The following is a 27,361-nucleotide window of genomic DNA, read 5'->3' as shown; positions in this document are numbered from 1 at the left end:
AGACTTCATGGAAAAATTTTTAAATTTGACATTTATTCTTTGTGAGAAGGGAAATAGAAAGTGCCAAACTGATTGACAACTGATTGAAGGTAACATTCTGGCTACAGGTTTGATAGGAAACAGGGGGCCAACAGTAGAAGCAGGGGAATCAATTAGAAGGCTATTACAGTAATCCAGATGAGAGGTGATGATAGTGCAGATAATCAACCACGTAGGTAATGGTAAAATAGTGAAATTATATCAGCAGAATTTACTCTGTGAGAACGAGGGAAGTAAAATATTATATCAAAATACTGGACCCAAGAAATTGGAATGGTAGAACATTTAGGAAGTATTTGAGGGTATACTTTTTGCATATATTTTGGTCAAGAATCTCCTTAAGTTTCTGATTATGAGTTTTGTGGAGGAAGCCAGGCATCTATAAAAGAATTCTGGGCAAGGAATAATATTGCAAGTCATTAATCAGGTTATTGTGTTTCTCTGTGTGGTCTAGAGTTGGAAGGTAGAAGGTTGTGAGAGGGTAGCACAATCAGCATTTACTGATAATGTCTTGATCTTTATGAGGATTGTGGTTTGACTTCCTGAACATCCTATGTGGGTCAGAGTTATATATTATCATTTATAGTCTGGCCTTTATCCCTTTGCATCTAAAATCTCTCACAATAGAAAAGAAAGGTATGTGAGTAAATGAAGGGAAAGAGGGGAGAACATTTTTTAAAAATTACATCCATGTAACATGTATAGAAGGATTTTGAAAGTACCTTGGAAGAGACAAGGGAATGGTTTTCATATCTGCAAGTAGCAATTTTAAGCTCTGCATTGGATGTCTGTGCATTTTTCAAGGTGCTTCTGATCCAGGTTTAACTTGTCTCTACAAGGATACAACTCACTCGAATATTGTTGTTGGCTTGTGTAAATAACAGTTGACGTGAACAATCACCAAAAGAGTTGTGTTGCTATGGGGAGATACCTAAGCTAGTCATCAAGGTCATTTGTAAAGAATCAAGACATTTTCTGCAGAGGGAAAAAAAATATTCTGGGCACAGTCAACTTGATAATTGATTAGCTCTGCCTGTATTGTAATTTCCCCCACATTCGTCTTTCTTCTCTTTTTCTTTCATTGCATTCTATTGTCACGTATTCCTTCTCTAAATCTTGTGGCCTTCTTTTAAAGAATAATTTCCAATTAAGAAAAAGCTATGTACTTTACATTTTAAAGGACTCTTCTTGGAGTGAGGATCCTGCAAGCCCTCGGGTACAATGCTACTTTTAAACCCGTCCAACTGTTGTGTGGCCTTTTGCTGTTCTCTTTGGCTCTAGGCTCACCAGTGCTGCAGCTTTTCATTAGGATTCTGGGCAGGATGCGTCATGTTGGCAACTCTTTCCTTCCCTTTATTACCATGCCCTTCCTTTTACCCCCTTCTCTTTTGCTTCTTCTTGGATCTTTGTTACCCAGCTTCTTTTACCAGTTTTGACTTGCTTCCTTGTCCTCTTTGTCCTCTCCTGTTATGATTTATGATTTTGCCTTCTCCTTCCTTCTCCAGTCATCTGCTTCCAACTGAACTTCTTACCTTAAACCACTGACTAACTGCTTGATTTTTGTTTGCAATTGAATTTTTAAATAAAACACTGAAATAACTCACATTTAGAGTTATTCGAAAGACATGCAAATCCCTTAATATAACTTGCTTATAACACTTCTCTGAATTTGTAAAAGCTAATGATGCACCCTTTTATAAACACTTTATTTCTGAACATTTAAATTAGAAATGATTGTGCATCTTTTCAAGAATGATTCTTTTTCCCCTAAAGATGTTTCATATGGAAACTTCTCCTGAAAGAAGGAACCCTTTAATTTTTTTCCCCCATATTTTAAAATAAGAGGCAGGAGTAGACATGAAGAGGAGGCCATGTGATTTAGGGCAAAGAAAGAATCAGAATTAGGCAGGTACACTCAGAATATGAGTCAGATATAATTGGTTGCATATAAAGAAAGCAATGCCAACTTAATTAAGTCTCAAATAACATTGCAGAGGTATTTATTAGGAGAGCGCATGAGTACACCTTGCAGCAGGAGCGAAAATTAGAAATTTACACAAATCAAAAGTAGGAGTCTTTCATTGTTTATGACCACATTTGTTTTATTTTTTTTCCCATTTCTCTTTCTCCACAAAGAAGAAAATAGCTATCCACCAATCACATATTCAAAAGGTCAACAGACACAGAGGCAGGAATTTCTCCCACGAGAGGATTTGAGGGAAGAGGGATTCTGCTTGGCCTACCCTCACCAACTGGGTTCAATTAATAATTAGTGCGTAGGAAAGGTGACACTGTACAGTTAACCACAGCTTCAGGGAAGTCTGCCTTCAATATATTCTAATTGTTTAACTTGAACAATACACTCTATCTCTTGGAGATTTAGTTTTCTTACATATAAAATGGGGATATTGTACTATCACATTAAATGAAATGGCCACTAAGTATTAGTTATTATTATTGCCAAGATGAAAACATTAAATGCAATCATATTCTAGGTGTATAATTATTGTGAAGCACATTCTAATTTGTTATAGTCATATGCCTGATATAGTCTCAGCTTTAAGAAAATATATACTAAACAGGCAAGCAGCACTTACCCCTCTGCCTCATGAGGCCATTCCACATGGATGACACAGTATTGGCAAATATCCATGATTATCTAGGTCATGCTGAGTGCTGCAGAGTGGGAGGGTAGTAAGTCTTCCTTAGAGCAAGTGTATTTGGATAATGGCTGAAGATATATGACAACTAAAAGGATGAAACAGAGTAGGATGTCCCTTTGGGGTCCATGTTCACAAATTTATTCCTACAGAAAATGATTAGAAACCACACTAAGATTATGAATTGGAGAACTGTCTTTGGAGGTTCTGGGAGATATGAAGTATTTGTAGTACTTGAGGTAGAATGTGAGCAGCGCTGCAGGGGAAGACTGGAGAAGGGCACAGGAAAAGGTTCAGGCTTTAATACTTTTGAAAATTATTGGAAGATTTACTTATGGTGTATGATACTGGCCATGCACAACCTAACTGTGGCATTCAGAGTGGAAGTAGTTCCTAATACTTCAAGAGAGTATCACCAGGTAAAATGCAATTGAGAATATTTTAAAAATATAATTTCTCTATATTTCCAGGCATTTCTGTCTCACTCAAGATATGGTTGTGAGTACATAAATTCTGTCACATTATGACACTAAAATATTGAAGGTATAACATGAATATACAGAAAGCTCTTTTATAATTTACATTAACATCTCCCAAAGCATATTGCACATTATATAAATGTTAATAGTTGACACAGAACACACAAAATTAAAAAGGTAAGCAGATATCCTACTATTTAGTCCTTATGGCAGGACTTTACGGAGACATTAATATGCCAAAGTGCATGATGAAGTACAATATCTGGGGACGTTTAATATGTTGAATTCCCAAGATATACTTGATCTCAGTTGTCTTTTTCGAAGTCCACATTTTGGGACTTGGTTATAAGAAGAACTCACTTTAGGAAACATAATTTCATTACATTGTTTTTCCATATTGTATTATAACTTCTCAAATTGGGAAAATGTCATCAGCACAGACTGTACAACAGCAGGATAGTCTCATACATACTTCATTAAGAGCACTTGAAACTCCCCTGGACAAATAATTTTTGTATTAAATTAATGCTAATAGTTACAAAGCTCATAACATTGGGAACCCTTTGCACAAATGAATTATTTTCTAAGACAGCAATTGTTATAATGTGCATTCTGTGTAGGTCAGCACATTGTGTGTTAATTGCTATTTATATTATTCCAACTTAACAATATTTTTCCCTAAATTAGTTACAATTCCATTTGTGTTTTGGAGCCCAAGATACAGAATCATGAAGTTACTATTTATTCTTTAATTACTCATATTGTTAGAATTTTCTCTCTTGTACATTATTGTATATCAAAATTTATTGCTATTCTAATTTTATTTAATATTTTGGCTTTTTTGTTATTGCTTATGTTTCCACAAAACACAGTTAATATTTTGGTATCCTGCCAGAACTGTCTGCTAAAACCTTAAATTTTCATTTTATAGCAGAAATCCATGTGGCTTAGATGACATTTAACTAGGACTTTAATGGTTCTTTGGAAGAAAAAAAAATGTTTTCTCAATTCTTAAAAGAAACTACTAGTGATATATCTCTAAATTAATGTTTTCTTCCCTTTAATTTTTTTATTATCTAGAGCAAATCCTTTCAATGACATCTAGGAAATAGTCCTAAATTAAAAGTATTTAACAACATTTAATATTGCTTCTTCCCACTCATGTCTTAGTTGTCTAAGAGTTCAGAAGAGCTTAGACATGGTGGGTAGGTGATAGGAATTAACCTGGAAATAGCAGTAGGAGGAAGAGGAGGAAAATTCAATTATATCGTTAGGTCCACATATTGCAATTTATTCTTTTGAAGTATCATGATTGATTTTACTCAAACCATTGGTACTTTCATAAATTCTTGTCCTCTATATGTTGTTAATTTATCTTGCTGGCTGAGCAACTTTACTATGATTGCCAAGAAAATGACCTAGGTTTACTTTCAAGGTTTTACTTTCAAAGTTAACTACATTCTGCTGCCAAACATCTAGATAAGATCGTTTAGAGAAAGGTCTAGAATATCCTTCAAATTATTTAAACAAAAGAGATATCAATGTTTAACTCTACCTCTTCATTTTATTTTCACCATATATTAAATACCATCTCATCTGTTCATATTGGGGCTATAACAAAATACATTAGACTAGGTAATTTATAAACAACAGAAACTTATTTCCCACAGTTCTGAAGGCTGGAAAATTCCAAATAGAGGCATGAGAAAATTCTGTGTCTTTAAAAACTTTCTCTCTGCTCCATTGGTGACACCTAGTTGCTATGTACTCACATGAGAAAGAGCCCAGGGAGCTCCCTTCAATCTCTTTTATAAAAAGTACTAATTCCATTCATGAGGATAGAGCCTGCATGACTTTATCACTTCCCAAATGTCTGCAGCACTTACTATCACTACCACGAGAAGTAGGTTTCAATATAAATTTTAGAGGAACCCATTCAGACCCTAGTGATATTTAATCCATAATGTGAATATTTAAAGAAAACGAGTTGACAGATTAATAGGAATATTAATGTCCTAGGGCCTTCTTGCTACATAGTAGCAGAGTTGGGATTGAAGTCCAGATAAGAATTTTTGCAGGACCAAATGACAATCTATTGAACCACCTTTCCCTCTACTACATCTTCAAGATTTGGTATTGAAATATACATTATAAAAATGAATTCCTGTGTGAGGATAATATATGTTAGGCCATGTTAACTAGGTTTTGTAAATTTAGATAAATACAAATGTGGCAAATAGGAAGTAGTTCAAGAGCCTTTGTTGTCGCCACCAGGAGCTTGGAGTCTGTCTCAGCGCACATCTAGGCGGGTACTTGAAACAGTCCTGCATCTATGGGTCTGTAGGACTGCCCTGGGCTTCTAGTCAGGTACCACAAAAGATCAGGAAAGATGAAAAACAAATTTGCTCAAGGAAACATTGAAACTCTTCTCCTATAAACTAGGCTTAAAGTTAGTCCCTTTGTCAACATAGGTTATGCTTAAGCCTGGTGTTTATTTTGGACACCAATATTTCTTCTGGAACTTTAGCCTAATTGTGAAGTTTGAATAATCAGATCCATGTGTGAGCATTTGCTCTATAATTGAGTTCACATGGCAAATTAATCATAAGGTTTTTAGAAATTATAGTCTGGTGATGGCTTTTATGCCTCCTTTTGCCTTTAACACTTTGTAATTTTAAGAAGGTGAACAGGAAATGCTTTGTTATCTTTTAATTGTATTTTACATAGTTTGGAAACATACACATAAACAGGGTGTCGTTTTTCAAGCAGTGTGGTATAATGGATTAGAGAATCAAATTCAACTACATCTACAGTCTGGTTGAAATCCTTTTTTTAAGAAAAATATTGATTTTGATTCATTGTAAACAAATGGGGTAAAACTTATTTCTCTGGTTTTACATCAAATAGAGTCATACCACTTGTGTAATCATACATGTACATAGGGTAATGACATTTGTCTCAATCTATTATTTTTCCCTTCCCCCCACCCCTCCCACCCCTCTTTCCTCTATACAATCCATCCCTCCTCCATTCTTGCCTCCCTCCTACCCCCCATTATGCATCATCATCCGTTTATCAGAGAGGTCATTTGGTTTTTTGGGATTGGTTTAATCTCACTTAGCATGATATTCTCCAATTTCATCCATTTGCCCGCAAATGCCATAATTTACTATGTTATTCTTTATGACTGATTAATATTCCATTGTGTATATATACCAGTTTCTGTATCCATTCATCAATTGAAGGGCATCTAGGTTGGTTCCACATTCTAGGTATTGTGAATTGAGCAACTATGAACATTGATGTGGCTGCATCGCTGTAGTATGCTGATTTTAAGTCCTCTGGGTATAGGCCAAAGAGTGGGATAGCTGGGTCAAATGGTGGTTCCATTCAAGTTTTCTAAGGAATCTCCACACTGCTTTCCAGAGTGGCTGCACTAATTTGCATCCCCACAAGCAATGTATGAGTGTACCTTTTTCCCTACATCCTCGCCAACACCTATTGTTGCTTGTATTCTTGATAATCACCATTCTAATTGGAGTGAGATGAAATCTTAGGGTAGTTTTGATTTGAATTTCTCTTATTACTAGAGATGTTGAACATTTTTTCATATATCTGTTGATTGCTTGTATATCTACTTCTGTGAAGTGTCAGTTCATATCCTTAGCCCATTTGTTGATTGGGTTATTTGTATTCTTCGTGTAGAGTTTTTTGAGTTCTTTATAGATTCTCGAGATTAGTGCTCTATCTGAAGTATGTGTGGCAAAGATTTTCTCCCACTCTGTAGGCTCTCTCTTCACATTACTGATAGTTTCCTTTGCTGAGAGAAAGCTTTTTAGTTTGAATCTATCCCAGTTGTTGATTCTTGCTTTTATTTCTTGTGCTATGGGAGTCCTGTTAAGGAAGTCTGATCCTAAGCCAACGTGTTGAAGATTTGGACCTACTTTTTCTTCTATAAGATGCAGGGTCTCTGGTCTGATTCCAAGGTCCTTGATCAATTTTGAGTTGAGTTTTGTGCAGGGTGAGAGATAGGGGTTTGGTTTCATTCTGTTGCATATGGATTTCTAGTTTTTCCAGCACCATTTGTGGAAGAGGCTATCTTTTCTCCATTGCATATTGTTGGAACCTTTGTCTAGTATGAGAAAATTGTATTTATTTGGGTTTCTGTCCATGTCCTCTATTCTGTACCATTGATCTACCTGTCTGTTTTGGTGCCAATACCACGCCATTTTTGTTACTATTGCTTTGTAGTATAGTTGAAGGTCTGGTATTGTGATACCCGCTTCTTCACTCTTCCTGCTAAGGATTGCTTTGGCTATTCTGGGTTTCTTATTCTTCCAGATGAATTTCATGATTGTTTGCTCTATTTCTGTAAGGTACGTCATTGGGATTTTAATTCTAATTGCATTGAATCTGTGTAACACTTTTGGTAGTATGGCCATTTTGACAGTATTAATTCTGCCTATCCAAGAACATGGGAGATCTTTCCATCTTCTAAGGTTTTCTTTAATTTCTTTCTTTAGTGTTCTGTAGTTCTCATTGTAGATGTCTTTCACCTCTTTTGTTAGATTAATTCCCAAGTATTTTATTTTTTTTTTGAGGCTATTGTGAATGGGGTAGTTTTCCTAAATTCTCTTTCAGAGGATTCATCACTTATGAATAAAAATGTCTTAGATTTATAAGCATTGATTTTATATCCTTCTACTTTACTGAATTCATTTATGAGTTGTAGAAGTTTTCTGGTGGAATTTTTCAACTCTTCTAAATATAGAATCATGTCATATCATGTCATTGGCAAATAGGGATAGTTTGAGTTCTTCTTTTCCTATTCATATCCCTTTAATTTCTTTGTTCTGTCTAATTTCTCTGGCTAGAATTTCAAGGACAGTGTTGAATAGAAGTGATGAAAGAGGGCATCCCTGCCTTGTTCCAACTTTTAGGGGGAATTCTTTCAGTTTTTCTCCATTTAGAATGATATTGGCTTAGCATAGATAGCCTTTACAATATTGAGAACTGTTCCTACTATCCCTATTTTTTCTAGAGTTTTGAGCATGAAAGGGCGCTGTATTTTATCAAATGTTTTTTCTGCTTTTGATGCTTTAAAAATGATTTTACCTCCCTAAATCCCAGTATGCACACATATAAAACTTTGACACGAGATGTTGTGAAGTATTTATAACACAATATATATGAAAACATTTTTCAAATCTTAAAGTACCTCCCCTCTTATTTTTAATTGGTCTTAGGGTAATCTAGATGATTATGAATTCAAGCCCTCATGGTTACTTTTTAATTTTGCTAAGTTATGCTATGATTTGAATAAGTGTTCCTCAGAGGTCCATGTGTAGAAGTCTTGATCCTCACAGTGGCTTTACCAGTAGTTGACTGAAACTTTACAGGGTGGGGACTAGTGGGTGGTCCTTAGGTCATTGGAAACATGCTTTTGAAGGGAATGGTAGAGCCTTAGCCCTTTCTGTTTTCATTTTTTGTTTGCTGACTCTGAGGTGGGCAGTTCGTTCTACCTTGTCAACTGGTACCCACATCAGAAGCCCAAAACAATGCCTTCCCAGTCTTGAACTGGAAACTCCAAAACTGTGAACTTAATAAACCTTTTTCTTTATAAGTTAATTATTTCAGGCATTTCATTGTAGTAGTGACATACAGATTATGAGTCTCATTTTACTCATTTATTAAACACAATTAAATATTTATTCTGTGTGTTTTGACCCTGAGCAGTTTGAATAAATGATGCAAAAATGACAGTTATTTTACTATCACTTTACTATCATCCAAATACAATTGATGTGCCTGCCCTTCTACAGTTTTTTTTTCAGTGTGAAAAACAACTTGTATTTAGTAAGAATATTAAACTATAAAGTGACAGACTATGTTATATTGATCCTGATTATTTTGATCACTGTTGAAAATGTCAAAGTGATCTCTACTTGTTCTATTTGAGATGGTGGGTCTGTGTGAATAGACTATTTACAAATTATATGCACATACCAATATGCACAGATAAGTCATTTACAACCTTCTGAGAGTCAGATATATGAAGAGTATGCAGTGTTAATGCATTGATATATGTGCTTACTCAGAAAATACGACAATGAAGACTGACTATAACCACATTATGAAACTTTTGTTTCTTCCTAAAAGAGATTTTCAAAGGCAGCCTGCAAAAATTAGGAATATTTAAACAGCAGTGTATACTTTGTGGTTGATAAAACTCAAAATCAAAGTTGCGTTTATATGCTGTATGTATCTTGTACTGAGGTTTGTAGTCTATTTTTAAAGTTGTGATATAATATAAACAAGTGGGTAATATTAAGTTCCCTAATACATTAAAAAAATAAGCAAAACAGTTTATTTTATAAAAATTAACCTCTAAGATTATAGTATAGATGTGAAAAATCACCACAATAGGCAGCATGGTTCATGGTGAGGACTGCCATAGTTAACCTAAATAGGAACAGGTTCAGATATTCTGGAACGTGAAGCTTATGTAATTTGGAAGAGTTTTTTTCAGAAATAGATATGTTACTTTTGATAATTAAAAAAAAAAAAATATTACCATGGGGAAAGTTTGTTTTGGTTTCTCCCCAGACCTCGGAAAAGACTTGTTCAAGAGAAGAACTTAAGCTTCTTAACTGCAGGGTAATTCAATCAGAGTCTAGTTGAATGAATGTATGAGCACATCTGAAAAAGAACAAGTCAATAAGAAAAGGGTGGGTCAACCCAGAAATGTTATAACCAGAAAAGTCCCTGAGATAAATGTTCACATTGCCCATTCGAGCAATGTCATGGAGAAGAATCATAGCTAACAGATTTGGGTTTTGTCAAAAATACGGCCTCTACTGTGAGGCATCTCTGGTCCTTTTAAAATGTTACCAGCAAATGATTCCTTATTTCCAAAGCATTGGACTAATCTTCACCCAAGCCATCCCACTTTCTTGCTTCTTAAACCCCCACAACCAATCTAATGCTTGCAAGAAGAGGATGTATAGAAAGAATTAATAGATCACTCTGCACTTTTTATTTTAAATTAGCAAACAGGTCTAACAATAATATACTGTAATGGATTTAAGACTGAACATTATTTGGATATCTCTCGGAAGGTACTTGGTATTTAATTCATATACTGACCAGAATTTCTCCTTTACTGGAGCACACAACTGTCTTTCTGAAGCACTCTTTGTTTTATTGGGGATTTCACTAATCTTCCAGAGAAAAACAAAGGATTTCTCTAAATTAAGAGATCATGATTATAAATTACGAAAAAAAGACAATTATAAATCAAAGATAAATACCCATTTTTAACACTTTGCAGGCACTTTCTTGATTTTTCTCTGATAGTATCAAGCATGTTATTTATTAATCCTATTTCACACATTTATAGTGGTTCTAATTCTTGAAGCAGTTTCTATAAACCTTTCAGATAGGAATAATACACTATCTCTAGTTTGCTCTATGAAGTGTTTAGAAGTTCCAAGTGCTCCTCCTTGCTGATAAAGCTATGAAAGCAGAAGACATTACAAGAATACAAAGCATGGATGTGAAATGGAGCTTTTCTTTAAGTTAAATCACCTCTGAAATGCAGACACTAATGCACATCTCTATTGATCTATTGGTTTTTATTATCCATTTATTGCTGCATTTATTTGTCTCTGTGTTATTTATTGACACCTTTATACTCAAAGGAATTAGATGAAGACTAGACTTTTTATTATGGGGAAGTATACTGTTGTGGAAACAGAAGATTACATACAAAGATGTGCACGATGATGAATTATACATTTATATAATTTGTACTAAAACATCTTATAGTGCCATGTAAATTATAGAATTAATTTACAGAGTTGAAACCCAATTATAAACTACATACTGTTCAAGAATACAATAAATACAACATGTTGACTATTAAATTATTCATTCCCTTATTTTCAAGTACACAAATATCTCATTATTACATGTCCTCCTTATTAATCACCTCATTTTTAAGTCATGTATCTGTGAAACCCAAGTAAGCCTATAATTAACATTAGTGAAACACCAACAAAACCTGTGGCTTTGAGAAGGAGCTACTAATCACTTTAGTGATGTAGTTTTACAGTAAGGATTGAAAAGAAAAATATATTCTTCATGGCAGAAATTACACAGAGTAGATGTTATGTAATAGTAATTTAGAATTTTGGTCATATACATATTATAAAGTTTGGAGTTCAAAGGATCTCTCAGTCTAAAAAAATGAAGGAAACCAAATGACTGATAATTTGGGACAGAAGTTAGAAGAGTACTTTTTGAGACAAAAGCAACCTTTGATTGTGTTCGTGGTTCTGTCCTCAATGGTACCAGCATTTGTCATTTTTCTCGGGTCATCCTATGTGTATATGTACTTTCTTAACCTCACTCTCTCCAATAGAGGCAGCATGACTACTGCTTTTGGACAATCTTAATCACTGTTATCTGAGGGGTTTTTCCTCAGCCATACCCCTTAATTATTGCGCTGAAGTTAGGGAGAGAGAGCAGCAATTAATTTTTAGAATTTAAATTATTTAAGAATTTCGAATATCCACTCTTTCTTTGGTTTGCCAAAAAAGATAGTAGAGTGAAACAGACATTCTTACCGTATGTACCCATGTGACTGCCTGACCAATGTGATCCTACAATATGTTCAATCAGAAAAATGAGAGATTACACTCCATTTATGTATTATCTATCAAAATGCTTTCTACTGTCATGTACAACTAATTAAAACAAATTTAAAAATTAAAAAATTTAAAAAAGGGCATGCTATTTCATTTTAAAGGAAAACCCATTTAGAAATAAAGTGGGGATCTTTTATGTGATAGGAAACATTAATCTCATAAAATGGTAAAAACATATTTTTATAATAATGTCCAGTGCATATCCACTAATATAATCTGAATTTAATTGGTATTGTGATTAAAAGCAGAAATAGAATAATGGACACTTAGGTAAGCAAAATTAAATAATTATGTAGATCAATAGATAATTAGATTGTTAGATGTCACTCATTTACTCTTAATATCAGTGTCTTCATAACCATTACTCACTGCATTCCTGGACTATTAGATTGTTATCCATTTCTATAAAATAAATTTAATGTTTTCTTTAAAATAACATTTAAAAGCAATGCTCTTTCCTTTTTATGCAAAAACCTATATCCAAGTGTAAATTTATAATTTATTTTATATCATGTAGTACTGGCATACTTAACTTGCCATCACCTTGAATTCTACAACAACCTTCAGAAGTACAATAATTTTATCACATTTAAAGTAAATTGTAGGATGAGTAATGATAATTAAATTAATTGATATATCATTCACAAGAAATAAGTAGGGTTCAAAAACTGGGTACAATTATGTTTAGCAGGATTTGTTCTCCATGTCCTTATATAATGCAGGGACATGGTAAGGCAGGAGGGCTTCAATAACTTGCTTGTATTGCTCACTTAACAAAGTCTTTACTCCACTGAAACTTGATTAACACCATTAATTGGTTATGGAATTCACCTAGAATATTTTTTTTTATTTTTAAATGGCTACTTTGAATTCACAAAGAATAATTCAGGTAAACCTAAACCTATTTAGAAGTTCATGAATGTACAATGTATTCATTCACAAGACCTCAAACACTAACGTGAGCATTGCAGATTCTGAAAGAAGATGCACTTTGGTTCTTATTGTTATTTGTACCAACTCATATTCTTTACTTACATGATTATGTGTTTAATTTACCTCCTCTCTCCTAGACAATAATGTAGGTTAATTTCTGAGAAGAGAGTAGTATAGGTAGAACAAAACTTGATGATAGGGAGAGTTCCTGGGAGGAGAGGAAGATTGAATATAGACCTGGGATACAGATAGGTGTTAGCTGAGTAAAAAGGAGAGATACATGCCCCTTCCTAGGCCTCCTACACTTTCATTATTACTGAGGAAAAAAGGCCTATGGTCTTAGGAAAAGAGAATGGATGATTTATTCACTCATGGTTACAAAAATAAGTATATACTGCTTATGCAAAATATTTAGAAGGAATGGACCATTGCAAACATAATAGGAAAGCAAAGCAAATCCAAATGGTTTCCATGGAGGAATTTGCATGTGGTTTATAATTTGAAGTAATAATGCAACTTTTTGGTAGAGACATGCTTTGAGGAAGTAGGGAATGGAAAGGATAAAAGAAAGAAAATCCCAAGAGGGATACTTGGGGACAGTACAATCTCTGGCATAGGTCTGAATTTTTTTTGTTGTTTGTTTGTTTGTTTCCTAAGACAGCAACAAATTTTATTCAGAAAAAAATGACAGTGGCATAAGGCATACAGAATTTTGCAACACAAAACATTTATTATAAGGTATGTCATTTAAAAATGGTAAGAGGTGTTTTGTTTTTGAGAACATCTTGGTAAGGTCACCATGTTTAAGGTCTGTAACCCTCTTTCTGAAATCGTAAAAGCTTATTCTATGGTCAGATTATTTAAGAGTTATCCTACAGTTCCTAAAAAGAGACCTATGTTATACATTCTAAGAAATTAATTTAGAATCATACAATATTGGGTAGCTAACATATTCAGTGGAAGTAACCATGAGCAACAAACAGGTTAGATGTATTGCCAAACAAAATCTGAATTAAAGTAGTCAGATACTAAGAAAGGATATTTTATTCATCTTAACTTTTGTCAGTACTTTCTTAAACTAAAGTGAATTTAATTATTTAAACTTGTTATTGGATATGGACATTTGCTCTGTGTAAATATTTAACATAATAATATATAGCAATCTAGTTTATGAAAAAAGTCAATACAATATTGTTATTATAGACTCAAAATTATACATGTGTATATCATGAATAGTTCCACAATACTACAGTCAAAATTAATTATAAGAGGAAAATTTTTAGAATAGTCTTATGAAGGTAAGGTTTTCAGTATTAAACAATTGAAAAGGTTATCCAAATAATTTCTCTTTTCAAAGATCAACAGTGTCCATGTCCCTCTCAAAGAAAATTTTATTCTAAAATTATATTAGGAAAATTTTCTCTGTTTAAATGTACCAGATTTTCATTTCTTTGTGCCCATACAATATTCATTCTTGTGATAAGTAAGTGAGAATCCTCAAATTTTGAGTAGGCTGTTTCCTGGAAAACTGAAACTTTTAATTCATGATTGACTTTTAACATTATTAAAATAGTTCTATCATATTTAATCTGGAGAGCAAATGAATAAGATCTGTATTTTTTGTATTACTTTTGAATATCAATTTTGTGTAATAATAACAACGTTTTTTCATTCAATGTAAGCTGGCACAATCACTATATCATATAATTTAAACTATGTGTTTGAAGACTATAATAAAAAACAAAGGGAATTGTTTTAGTCAGCTTTTTGGCTGCTGCGACAAAATGACTCAACCAGCACAATTATAGAGGAGCAATATTTTATTTGAGAGCTCACAGTTTCAGAGATCTTAGTTCACAGAAAGTTGGTCCCATTCCTCCAGTCTCAAGGTGAAGTTGAACATCATGGCAGGATAGGGTGGCAGAGGGAAGCAATTCACATCATGGTGATTAGGAAGGAGAGAGAGAAACCACTCTCTAGATGCAAAATATATACCCCGAAGCCACACCCCAATTCCCTCTTCCTCCAGCCACACCCTACCACTTCAATTAATCCCATTAGGGATTAAATCACTGATTGGGTTAAGACTCTTACAACCCAATCATTTCTCTTCTGAACCTTTTTTCATTGTCTCACATGTGAGCTTTTGGGGGACACCTCACAACCAAACCATAACAGGAATAGTCTTAGAAATAATAAAATGTTATATTAGTGTTAGAAATACTAAGGTTTATAAAAATTTTTTTTCAGAAAACAAATATATATATATATATATATATATATCACATACTTTTTTTTTCAGTAGTTATCTATGTAGCTTTTAAAGACTCAGATTTACAAGTAAAGATTTTTGCACTGCTTTTGCTCTCTAACCCATGAAGGAGGACCATAATGAAAGAGAGAAGAAAGAACTTCATGTGCTGGAAAGGAATTGTGCAATGTAAAAAACCTAGGAACTGGGAAACAAAGACATAAAGTAAAAGTAAAGTTGCTGTTTGTGAGTTTGAGTCAAATCTCAGCAGGATGTTGCTGTCTGAAGCAGAAGCCAACAAGGACTAAAAAATCAAGTAAAACTATTGCAACAGATGTTCTCTGAGCATATAGCAGACTCCAAAAAGCTCAAGGCTAAAAGTGCAATTGACTCAGATAATGTTACCATGGATTATAAGAAGGATAACTAATTTGCAGTTAAAAAATGAGCATATTTCAAAAGTAACACTAACTCTAATTTTCATTATTTACAAAATAATTTATGTAGCCCAGGGTCTACTAGCCTTGAGTCCTCAAATCCTTCATGTGTAAAGGATGAATATGCAGTTTTGTTTTTTTTTTTTTTTTTTAAGAAAAAAGCTACTTAAATTCTTCTTTACTTTTGGCACTTAATGATGCTCAAGAAATAAGGTTGAAAAATATACTCTCAACATCAGACTACATGTGACCTTTAATAAAAGCAAACTTCAATAACTTGGTTACTGTTTGTCAGGTTAATTTGTTTTGCAATTTTCTTCTTCCTCAATACAAATAGATCTTTCTGTACAAAAAGTCAGTGCATAGACTTGGAAAAAAGAAAAAAAAAAAAAAAAAAAGAAATGTGGTTCTGAATCTATGGGGTCCATTGACTTAACAAATGTACTTGGAAGCACCTTGGTTCCGTATTCAATATATGTTGCAATCATATTTTCATGTCATTATACTTTGGGGCTTCCTTCTTCTCGGCAGCAAATGTATGTGTCACTGCATATTTATATCAAAATTTTCTTACTTCTCCATTGATCAATAGTATAGAATCTACTGTGAGTAAAAAATACTTTAAATTTTTGTTTGTATAATAGACAAGTGATGTTTCCTCTTCCCAAAACTCCATGTCTTAATCCCAAGAACTCCTGAATTCATGGTTTTATTTGTAAATGGACTTGAGATGTGAAAGAATTTAGGAATTAGAGAAGGGAAGATTATTTTGAGTTATTAGGATGAGTCAGGTATAATCTCAAGTTACTTAAATGTAGGAAAGAAAAGCAGGACAAGAAAGAGTAGGATGTAACTATAAAAGTCTGATCTGGGAGGCAACCTTCCTGGCTTTGAATATAGAGACAAAGACCTAGGAGTCAATGAATGAAGGTAGCCTTTGGGAAATGGAATAGGGTAGGTAATGAACCTTCTGAGTGCTTCAAGAGGGTAGATACTAACCCAGTGATAATGGTGTCCAACTTCCAACTCATAGAAAGATAAGATAATAAAACTAGGTTTTACAAACTAAAAGTCTGCAGTGATTTTTTTTATTGCAGCAACACGAACGATATATTTGCCTATATTAATGTTGCTGTAGAAACTCATTTCTAAACATAGAGTTACTAAAATATAAAAACAACATGTTTTAAGTGTTTTGTAAGGGGTATAAAGGCTGCCCAGTTGGAAAATATATTTTTACAATAAAAGCTAATCTCATACCTGGCAAAGAGCATTGCTGTCTTGTCATCTTGTATGCTTTTCTCTTTCAAAAGTTTAAGGATTAGGTATAATTGTTTATGGTGCCAAGATAATACAATGCATTCTGCTTTCTTCCAATACTCAAATTAATATAAAATCATGACAATTGCTGCACCATAGTTAAAAATAATGAAGATATGAACATTTTAGTAAAATGCGCAAAGAAAGCTATATATTAATTTTCATTAAGAAAAATAAAACTTACTCCCATCAGTAATACATCAAAGGGACAGCAGTTTTCAGTCCACAAATCTCATGCCAGATTGTGTAATGACTGTGTATAATGTACTCAATTAAAGATTTTTACTTGCCTTAAACTTATCTTGACAGGCTAATATTACCTTGTGTAATTTTTAATACCCAAGTCTCTAAAACACAGAAAAATTCATGAAACAATTGAAAACTTGAAAAAATAATCAATTTCAGTCCATGATATGTAATACATTTTATTTTAAATAAGAAGTTATTAATTTTACTGACAGTATTTAAATCATTTTCATATTACATTCATATACTCATATATATATATATATATATATATATATATATATACACTCAATATATATATATTGAATGATAGAGGGTCTTAATCCTAACTCTTGGTTAAGTTTGACTTTGGAAAATATGATGAAGATACTAATATTTCTCTTCAGCGTCCTCATCTTGATCTACTTTATTCTTTTACTAAAATGCATATGTCTCCTTAGATGAATGGAGATTGCAAATTTGCATTCCCCATCTCTGCCAAGCATATAATCTCTCTTGCACATTCTTCACTATCCCATTAAAATTTGCCTTCCTGTATGACAGCCCTGGAGATCTTTGCTGGAAGACAAATTAAATTAATAATTTACAATGATTTTTAACATATTATTTCCGTGTTACAAACATTTTTATTTTAACACTGATATCCAAAGGCGATGTTCTTCCTCAAAGCAATACATTTGACAGTGAAATTCTCATACACCAGAAAAGGGAATTGTTTATTTCGTTGGTAAAGCAGCCTTTTGGAAGCACACTAATCAAGTCATATATCCTTTGTCTTTAATACCTGTCAACTCATATGTTAAGTGAATGGGTCTTGAAATTATATTTGGTTTTGGAGAACATGATTGCATGATTGCAAAGGGCCACATCATGTACCAAGTAGCTTCTCCTGGATGGAATGAATTTTGGAACAAAGAAGCAAATAATTGTTTCTGAACACTTAATGATGTTCTTTTACACATTTGTATGTAGTGAAGGTTGAGGATCAAGAATGTGTTTTAAAATAGCAATGTAAAATATAACCATGAATATAGTTTATTTTAAGAGGAAGATAATCAGTTGGAATGTCTAGTCTTTTACTGTCCTTCATAGTGCCACAAGCTCCCTAAGTCTGTAAATGTTAATAATAGCAGTATAGAAAATATCATGTTATTTTCACAGTGAATTGGAAAAAACCTCCTTCCAGGAAGTTGTGCAGTAAATCAATTGTCAAGTCGTGTTTTCTACCAGCACATCTAGCTGTATACTACAAATGAAAAAGCCTGAAGACTGTCTGATGGCTAAAGCTTTCAATCTCAATTCTGATCTTGTCCCTGAACTGAGGGCTTACTGAGAAACGATATGTTTCCCAAAGATATATCAGAGAACACCATAACTACTATGACACTTTATGGGTGGTATAATCATCTCCCTAAACCAAATCTCTGAAAATTTGGTTCGGGGCAGAATGAATGATTCTATCAAAATAGCAGCTGAATGTCATGGATTTTTGCTTTGGGGTGTTATTTTTAAGTCCAGGAATTGTTTTGCCTATACTCCACATATGAGCTACAGGGCCTGTGGTTTAATTGCAAATTTGATTTTTCTATCACTGAAAGAAGTATACATTGAGTCACATACTTATATTAAGAAAGTTATGTATGTTCAACATTTCTGTGTATTTCTGATGTGGAAAATGACACCTTGATAATATTCAGAACTCTTTCTGACATTCCAAAACCAGAATATTTTTTCACTTTTAAGAGACAGCTACATATCAGTCTGTAGTTTTCCATATCTCTATATGAATTTTTGTTAATACAGTAGTGTGTGTAAAATCATGTCAATGGAAACGTTCCTGGAGTATAGTTGTCTTCAAACTAGACCCAACAAGCTGGGTGTGGTGGCACATGCCTATAATCCCAGCAATTTTGGAGGCTGAGACAGGAGGATTGCAAGTTCAAACCCTGCCTTACCATTTAGCAAGAACTTGCCTCAAAATTAAAATTGTATTAAGCACCAGGGATGTAACTTAATGGTAAATCACCCCTGGGTTCAAAACCCAGTACCACACACATGTGCAAAAGAAATTGAACTAGACCTGACAAAAATAAAAATATCATGGAACTAGATCACCAAGCATACTTTGAAGTTTAAATAAGAATTAAAATAAAAGAGGATCTTTGTGTTTAATTTGATTACTACCTCCAAAATAAACAACTAGTAATTCTTTTAATAAATAATTTAAAAGGTAAAGAAATTTCTATGAATGTCTGTGGAAATGGGTATGAAGATAAAAAAGCAGAATGATTTTATAGAATGAACAGAATGTACTCAGGGCATATTGAGGAGACCATATTAAACCTTATATTTTAAGCGTTACACTGGTTGATAATTCAATATTTAGCGATATATTCAGGAAGTATTCAATAAATGTTAATTAATAGCAATTAGATAACATCCTGCCAAACACCTCCCTTGCACAAAAGATAAGTGAGTGACCTGGGTAGAGACAGGAACATGTTTCTTTTCCATTGCTGCTAATTTGTCATCCTTATAATCTTGATAATCTCTTTGGGTTATTTCCACTGATGAGTTAATTAATTAATGTTTATTATCTGAATTTAATAAAAGAACCTATGTAATCTCATTTATCCTATGTTGATCAGCATGAACGGATAAAAGTATAAGTGTTTCTGGGCAAGTGAATTAAGCACTGCCTAAGCTAAGACACGTTCATTTTAAATGGCCCAGCACTCGAGGGTTACTGTAACTGAATAGCTGACTTTATGTGCTTTTTTGTGTGTTTAGCATTTTTTTTAAGTGCCTCATCCTTATTTTGTCTCTTCCTTCAATAAAGTGAAATAAGTAAAGAACACAACTATTTTGATTACACAGTCACCTCAATGTTGCTCTATTGTTTTCAAAATGACAAATGAAATGAAAATTACCAGGCTTCCTCTGTCTTAAGTAGCAACTACCTAGGTTCCTAGAACATGTTATGGCTATGTGTTTTGGTTGAGGACCAAGTACTACCATGCTAATTTGACTCCTTTCATTTTAATGATATATTCCGTGTTTGGAGGGGGGGCATTGCTAAAGATTAAAATATTAATTAAGGGAAAGATTTTTCAAGAAAACTCAAACCATATTAATTTGAAAAATTACTTATTATGATGTATCTTTACCTGTGACTCAAAGAATTGACCCAACCCCTGTGATCATGCATGCATTCCTAATGTCTTAAGACACTGAGCCCAACACCTGTGGGCTGAGACCCACACAGCACTGAAGTATGGGAGGATCCAGTACAGAGATAACTACTCTCTCATAGCTGGTATTCTTGTCTTGATGGGAAGCAGTCATGAGCATTTCGTAAGTGCCTCTTTTTAGCTCCTGGCTTAACAGATACATTTCTTGCTTCTTAACTCTTCCTATTTCAATTCTGTCTTCCAAAGTTTTTACTGACCAAAAGGTAAAATGGATGACTGGTCTCTTGTCATTCACTCCAAATGTCACAATCACAATTTCTCATCTGTTTATAATATGCACATTTGTTCTATAAATGTCTTCAAAATATGTACCTTAAATACCAAAATATGTACCTTATTAAATATAAATATTACTAATTATTAAGCTACTACTGAAAGCATCCAGAAACCACTCCAGACACTGGGAACTCATGTAAGAGATTTTATTAAGCAGACAGGAAGAGTGTCTGCAAGCAGGGTGAGAGAGGAAGAGAGAGAGAGAGAGAGAGAGAAAGCAAATGTGCGTGAGAGAGAGGGAGCAAGAGTGAGGAGGAGAGAGAGAGTGAAAGCAAGGAGGAGAGAGAGAGAGAATGGTGGGGGAGCTATTCTTAAGTAGTGGAATTTTGTGGCTAATAACAATGGACCAATGGCTGGCGAGGAGGTTGACCAGGCTAACCTCCTGAACCATCTGAGGAGTTCCAGGGCTAACAATCTGGGTTGTAATGTGGTGTCGGGGAGGGAGAATAATGGCAGCGGTAAAATAGCAGATCTTATACCAATAACTACCATTGCTGTGGCTGGAAATAATTGATGTTTTTATGGAATAGGTACCAGATAATTTTCTTATCATTTCACATATCTCAGTTGATGCTATCCTAACAAAAATTCTAAAATCAAAGTGTTTCTTTATTCTATTTTGTGGTGTTTCAGAGAGGTTAAGGAACTTGTCCAAACTTGCACAGCTAGAAAGTGATAGAGTATGAATTTGAACCAGGGTCAGGCTGACTCCAAACCTTTGAAGATGGAGTGTCTGTCTACAGCATATTATCTTTGTATTCCTGTCACCCAACATAACACATTATATGCAGGTGTTTTTGAAGCTGATAATGATGTTGCCACTAAGTTTCACGATCTTGCTTTAAGCCCAGGTTACTAAGCATTTCTAAATTAAATTATTTCTTCTGAAGAGTGTCTCCCACATTCAAATATATACTCTAATTTTCATGTTTTAGCTCAGCTATAATTAATGACTTCTCATCTGCATAATATTAGCTGTCTTTTGGCCCCCAGTGTGCTTTTTATTCTTCCCCAATCAAAGTATTTCATTACAACCACTTGAGTTGTGATCAATAGCTGATGAATAACATCAAAGGAAATTGTCTACAATCAGATGTCTATTGGGCCAAGAAAAAGTAGCCATGAGATAAAGGGCTTTTCCTTTCAATAATGAACAGTTGGATCTATTTATGACATATAAAATTAAGTTTCCTCTAGTCCTCTTACATTTGTGATCATTTATATGGTTTACAGAATTGCATCCCCAGCTTTAATTTATCACCCAGTTTTATGATATATCATTTTCTCTATCATTAACACATACTTCTTTTATAATTCTATAGTTCTCTCTGAGGAAAGAAGAGTGAAAATTGCATTTTGGATATTATTTCTTTGTGCAACATATTTTCACAATAAAAAAGAGGCTTAACTTGTGAATTTTTTAAATATATAAGAAACATAAATTTGTTTATGAGAAATACCATCCATTGCACCAGTTCTTATGTACTTTCTAGGTTGTCTTACTGAAATAGATGAGGTAAACTTTTTTTTAGGAGTGATGGGGGATTGAGCGATTTGTTGTTCTCCTCTAGTTATTGTGTAATTTAGGAGGAAGTCAGTTTAAGCAACAAGCATGTTGAATCAACATACAGTTAAGCTTGGAGAAATGTGTTAGCATCCAAATGTGATTAATGCTGGCATGGAGAACAGTCTTTCCCATGTCACCTATAAACATTACTACAGTAACAGCAGTTTATATGTTACATATTTTGTCTTTGTTCTGCATTTTAGAAAATAATGTCCTGGCATGAACAGATGCTGTGAAAAATATTCCCCAAGAATTATTTCAAGCATCCATATTTATTTCTATGAATAAAAAGACCTGAGCTATCTCTTTTATCAGATGTCCATATTATAAGTAAGCACTATAAATTTAACCCTTTGTAACCACTTGTAGTACAGGTGTTTATTTGATTAAAGAAAAGATATATGTTTTGTAGCTCCAGTTTTTATGGGACAATAAAACTGAAAATTTAAAAAAAATTGTGAATTTGATTAATATTTTGTTTATAAGCATTTGTGAACACAATTCGGTACAAAATATAAAATTGAATGTGTTTAGAATTAGAAATACAGTCAGTGTACTAACATTTCAATACTAATGTGATATTTAGTCAGATGAAAAAATATGTATTTTAAGGGACTCTAAAATAGAGCAAAAATGAGCAAATTTGGTGCATTATGCCACTTGCATTTTCTAAACGGGCATCTAGAGAATTGTTTCTCTAGAACATGTTTCCATAAGACTTATCTACTATAATGAAAATGTGAATTTACTTCCTTGTGTTAAAAGTTACATTCACCAGTTATTTTTTCTTTTGTGACATCAAGTCCATTATCATCATCCTGTCTTGTTATATTGTAATAATTTCCTATAATTTCTAAATGAATTGGAAATCTTCTTTGCCTCTCTTCTCTGCCAACTTTTTCCATTTACTTTAGTTTTCTCAAGTGCCAGAGGCTTACCTTATTGCCATTTTTTCACTTTACATTTAAAAAAGGATAAATCCAGTGAAATTTGCTTTTATTTAGACTCTTAATAAAACATGAATGATCTCTGTAAGGCAGAAATGTTACAGAAAGAAAACATCTCTAAGAAATATCTCATATTATGGCTCATATCAGCTTAGCCTCAGGCAACTAAACTGTCACCAATATGACATCGATCTCTACTTTAACTAAAGTGAAGACATGTTACAAAATTGAAGCTATAATTTTTTCTTAAATGTATAATAGTTTCATTCATAATCAAATTTCATTTCATGAATGAGCTTGTGTTTTTAATCAAAATTTATATATATTCCATGTTTCGTTTTTGCGTGTTATATGTCTGAGTTTTGAAACATAAAACTGAGAAACAATGATTTTTTTAACTTCATACCATGGTATACACTAACTGGAATAAAGCGTGTTCAGTACAGTATTATTAAGGAAAGAATAATCAGAACAGATATATTTGATCCATTTTTATTCTTTATGACTAAATATTAATTAATGAAAGTGTATGACCAGAAAGATTTTAAATAAATATAATTTTTCTTAATTTTGAATAATTTGTCTGTCACATGTATGTAGACTGTGTTGAGCAAATACATGTTCTCTTAATTACATGTACTCTTCTGAACCCAAAGGTGAGCAACACCAGAACTGAATGTGATTCTTTGCATTGATACAAAATTCAATCTAACCTAGTATATAACTATTATTTATCATATCAGTTATTAAAGTCCTAGTACTCTACACAATTAATTACATAAACAAACAATATATAATCCATTCTGTTAATGCAGAGCCAAAGCCAGAGACACATCTGTGGTATTGCTTGTAGAAGATAGTTAGAGGGAAAAACAATTCCTACAAGTAGCAATTGGTTCAACTATAGGGGTTGAAAAGAATTATGAATATTCAATGAAAATATCAATGACAATACTATGCATTACACTAAAGTATCTGTTTTAGTCAGCTTTTTTGCTGCTGTGACTAAAAGACCCAACCAGAAAAACTATAGAAGAGGAAAATTTTATTTGGAGGCTCATGGTTTCAGAGGTCTTGATCCGTAGACAGCCAGCTCCGTTCCTCTGGGCTCTGGGTGAGACAGAAGATCTTGATGGAAGAGTGTAGTGGAGGGAAGTGGCTCACATGATGATCAGAGAGCAGAGAGAAAGAGACTTCACTTGCCAGATACAAAATATATACCCCAAAGCCATGCCCCTACTACTCACCTCCTCAAGACATACCCTACCTGCCTTCAGTTACCACTCAGTTAATCCCCATCAGGAAATTAATTCACTGATTGGGTTAAGAATCTCACAACCCAATTATTTCTCCTCTGAACCTTCTTGCATTGTCTTACGTGTGAGCTTTACAGGGGACAACTCACATCCAAACCATAAGAGTACCCAACTGAAATATTAAAATCCTGGGTCATCTGCTATTTTTTAAGGACTTTTTAGTAGCAAAAATAACTTAGGAGTTTTAATTTATATTCAATATTTAACTTTATTGTCTATTACAAATTTATCCTGGAAAACATGCACACTTTTATATATCCATGTAGATGCACATATCTTCAGTATTTTAATTTTCAAAACTAACTTTTTTCTATCACTAAAAAGAAGTCTCATTCTATTATGATAGCAGTGATATTGGAGGTGAAAACATTCAAACAAAATTCAAATGCCATACATTCCAGGTTGATGTTCTCCCTTGGAACACTGGAAGCCTTTTCAACATCAGTTTGAATGTTTTGGTCCATGTTTGCCTTACTCACATTACATTTGGATAGCAATTTTCTGGTTTTATTGACACATGCTTGATAAATAAAAATTGTAAATCATATACATTGTGAAATGATTACCAAAACCAAGCTAATTAGCATATCCTTCACCTTGGTGAGTGTGTGCCTGTGTGCTTGCATGCAGTGAGAACACTTAGGACCTCACTCTTAACAAATTCCACATATGCATATGCTGTTATCAACATGCTACATGTTAGAGGTTCAAAACTTATCTCACATGACAGGTCCTTTGTACCCCTTTGACCAACATCTCTGTGTGTCGCTTTTCTGCCATCTCCTGGAAAGCACCATCCTATGCTCTACGGTTAAGTCTTTAACATTTTAATAAAGGATTCCACATATACATACACTTTATAAAACTCAAAGTCTGTGTTCTGAAAGGCTTATTGTATAAATTTTCTGTCAAATCTCTTTAGTGTTAGATATTTTAGTGCTAAAATTTATTTTAAATATCTTCAGTGCTTAACAATTTTCACATTTCCCTTCTGCAAAATGTTTTCTTTTTCTTGAGTGAACTCATTTCTCAAAGGAAGTACTTATTGAAGCACATCATGAGAATTTAACTTTCTTTATATTACTAAGGTTTGGATAAATCCATGTTTCCTTTGTTGCTATTTGAAAATGAAACTTACTACATTTAAGAGGGAGAAGAAATGAAGTTGCTCTTTAGGCTGCTCAGAGTCCTAGTAAAGCTCATTGTCTTCAGAATGAGACTTGGGTACTTGGATTCCTGACTCTAAGTACAAGACTCCTGACTTTGAGCAAGTTAGTCATCTTGATAAAGCAGTTTTATCACCTGAAAAAAGGAAATAAAAACACCTGCATGTCAGGAAAAGACATTACTGGGATTAAATTAGAAATATGCATGAAATTCTGCATAGTTATCCAGGATTAATGAAAATTTCTGCTATTTCCTTTGCTATATTACTATTATGGTGATATAACACAATATCAGAGAAATAAAATTCAGCTTACAAAAGCCTAGAAAATTATCTTAGGACTGAAAAAAAGAAGCATAAAACCAAACAATGGCAGTAACAACAAGCAATACCGATTTCTGTTGTTGCTGAAGCCTTATGAACTTGCTCTTAAATGAACATGAGTTTATTCGAAACATAAATAATTAGCCAGTTCAAACAAAAAGACGATCCTGGTAAATATGCATTACCTGGTTACTTAATTTCTGATGAATTAATCTAAAAATACTGGGTAGCATGGGTACTGACAATATATTATGCATATTATCTATATGAACATATATATTATTGTTTTTCATAATATCCTTGACACAACAATTTTAGTGCAAAGAACATGTAGTAGCACAGTGTATTCAGAAGAGACTCATTGTCTGAGTCTGATGCTCTTTCTCATTTTAAGATATCTGATGATTCCAAATGTACCTGTCATTTTGATGTAGATTATCAAATACAGCTCTAATTTTTACTTCCTATTAGTGTCTATATTTGTTTATTCCTGAGAAAACCTAACATAAAAAACAGAATTCTATGAAAAATGCAAGATATTTATGTTGAGAAAAAAGGACCCCAATTTAATTTGCTATACCACTAGAAACGGAAATCTGTTTTAATTAAATTTTCTATAAAGAGAATTTCAAACATAGGAAATGATAGAAAAAATTACTAATATGTGAAAACTATTTCCATTTTAAGTGGATTTTTATACAATTACATGAGAATCTTACTGTGTATAAGAAATGGCTTCGTTGTTGGGAAAGGGCAACACATTCTGCCAATTCAACACTTTTGATAGAACAAGTAAGTTTGCCTTTCAAAGTCTCATCTTGATTCATTATAGAACACATAATTTGTTTCCTTTTGTTGAACTTGCAGATTAATCAACCCAGTATTTTCAAGCTGGATTTCTAATGTTCTTCCCTGATTTTTCCTCACCTGTAATTACTCACTGGGAATCCTTGCAGTCCTCTGAGAGATTTCAGAAAAACAATAAGTTGTAAGGCGTTCTGACTGCTGTTGCATTCCAGTTCATGCTTCTCATAACGTTTGGTAGGCTTAGAATCCCATGTTTTATCAATGGCTTACATTAGTTTTAATTGCAATTATGTTCTAAGAAGGCTTGTAAAATTAAAGAAAGAAGGGAACAGAGTGACACCAGTCTTTTCCACAGGACCTCTTGTCAGCTTCTGTCTCATTATGTTAACAATCTGCCAAGAGAATGGAGTCAGATCTCAAGAGCAGACTAGATTGATTTACTTTACAGGCCTTTCTACCCAGCCTAATTATTGCATTACAAATAGCAATTCTTTCACCCCATGAAGAGCACTTTGATTAGTGTCTGCAATACAGGTGCTGGGGTCTGCTACAGTAGGTGCATGTTAACTAGCTCCTTGCCTCACAGTCCGAGAGCCCTAAAGACACAGGAGCAGAAACACAAGGATTGTTGTGCA

The 27,361-nt window shown here is 33.5% G+C and overlaps 1 protein-coding gene across 8 annotated transcripts in view; it reads left to right on the top strand.

Annotated features, from left to right (window-relative positions):
* Nucleotides 1-27,361, top strand: part of Pcdh9 (protocadherin 9) — an 866,304-nt gene that overhangs the window by 473,417 nt on the left and 365,526 nt on the right. The window lies entirely within an intron of this gene.

This window comes from Sciurus carolinensis, chromosome 5, assembly GCF_902686445.1.
Source record: "Sciurus carolinensis chromosome 5, mSciCar1.2, whole genome shotgun sequence".
Taxonomy (NCBI): domain Eukaryota; kingdom Metazoa; phylum Chordata; class Mammalia; order Rodentia; family Sciuridae; genus Sciurus; species Sciurus carolinensis.
The sequence above is the reverse complement of the archived record's forward strand: the minus strand, read 5'-3'. Positions and strand labels throughout refer to the sequence as shown.